The sequence below is a fragment of the Aptenodytes forsteri genome, unplaced genomic scaffold, assembly GCF_000699145.1.
Source record: "Aptenodytes forsteri isolate BGI_AS27 unplaced genomic scaffold, ASM69914v1 Scaffold296, whole genome shotgun sequence".
Taxonomy (NCBI): Eukaryota; Metazoa; Chordata; class Aves; order Sphenisciformes; family Spheniscidae; genus Aptenodytes; species Aptenodytes forsteri.
In genome coordinates, this window is record NW_008796181.1 from 3,074,502 (window position 1) to 3,076,443 (window position 1,942).

Genomic DNA, 1,942 nt, shown 5'->3' on the forward strand with positions numbered 1-1,942 from the left:
GGGGGGGGAGTAAGCGAGCGGCTGTGTGGTGCTCAGTTGCCAACTGAGGTTAAACCAAGACAATTTGTTTTGATTAGAGGGCTCACTTGTGCCAGGCCTGTTTTAATATTTATTGGTAACTGGTTTTCCATGAAACCATTTGGAAATTTAAGCTGATCAAAGTGTGCTCCTCCCCAAAAGATGAAGGAGGAAACTTCTTATCAAAATGAAGCTAGCATCCATTTGTATATGAAGAAGTAAAAAGCGCCAAATATATTTGTAATTTTTATATTAGTAATGGAACAACATTTCACTATACGAACTGGTTTTAAAAGCTATTTGTGGAGTTCAATTTAGAATTTCTCCTTTCTGTCTCAGTTCAAAACACAACTGGTAAATACTCCTCTTGTTTGGGTTGTTCCCAGGGTACCACAGAGGGAACCTGCAGAAGGGAGGACAAAGGCACCCACCAAGAACTGGCCCCAAGCTCAGCACAACACACTTACTCACTCTGACTCGGCTCTGCAACCCAACCCAGGCAGGACTCTGCCCTCCCCAGTGCCTCGTGCTCCCACAGGCTCACCAGCGCAGGCACCAGCGTGGACAGGAGCAAGCCCTGGCCCCCGTGTAACGCTGTGCCACGCCAGCGAGCCCTTTCAGAAGCCAGAGCACCGGAGGGAACAGTGTTTAAGCAGGCCAGCCAGCTGCAGAAACTACTCAGATGCACACGACTGCTCAATTCGGGCATCGCTCATGATGAGAAAGTGGCTTAACAGCTTCCAGCACGACCTGATCTTGGAAGCAGAGTAACCACTTCTGTGCAGTGCTGTGCCTGACCTTACCAACTCCGGCACAGCCACCTTCGGTGCCTGCCTGCAACCCAGAGAAGCCATCCACAAATAGAGGAGAATTTAGCGTACCTAATTTAGAGCAAATCAAAGCCTGAAGACAATGACACTAACTGCTAAGAGGAAAAAAACGTAATGTAAGAAAGAAAACCAGCTTAAGAGAATGCTTGTTTACTCACTCTATGGGAATACCGCTGATTGTCTTGCTGTGTCAACACAGAACTAACTACATGCCTTTCGGGACACTATTTATATGATAAAAGACATGGAAGAGTCCTATTGGGTTTTTGCGCTCATCTTCATAAACATAATACTTGCTGCTATAGGTTTTTTTTTAAATACAGGAATTGTTATTCAAGCTCTAACACACTGTCAAAAGTTTTATGTCTGAAGACCTTGGGGGTTTCTTCCTGCTCTTTAACTATATTCCTAGACTGTATTTCTTTTAGCATATAATCCTATTCCTACGAATAAAAACCATCTCAACAGGTCAGTGCCTACGTCTCAAGTTCACTTACAGGCCTACAAGACTCAGTGAATGCCGGGACACGAGATTAAAGGAACCCAATGCTGAACAAAGATTCAACTGCAGCAACTACCAAAGCAGCCAAGACTTTAATTTCAGTGTGAAACGCGCAGGGATGCGTTCACACGAAGGTGCTGTCCTAAAGCTAGACATGGTACACTTCAAACGCTTGTCTAATTGGACATGCCACAGAAACTTTTTTTTTAGCCACCTTCACCCACCATGACCGGGTGCTATTAACTATAAGGCCAACTTCATCATCCAGGGTATTGCCCTAGGCTAGAGTAGGCCAAGCGTGCCATCCAGGGTATTGCCCTAGGCCAGAGAGCTGGGTGGGCATTTGTCAGCACCTTCTGCTCCTTGCCTCCTCTGGATCAGGGCAGAGAAAATACGGAGATGACACCTTCAGCCACATCAGCACCTCTGTGCACCCAACGGGTCTGAAAGGTCCTGGGGCAAGCACCAGAGCCACGGGGGTCCTGGGATGTGCCCATCCTCCGGGGCTCACACCGAGGCGGGAGGGGAGCGGGCTGGCAGGCACGTCCTGTGGGGAGGGAACAGCCCGCCCCGCCCCGCCCCCCGAGCACAC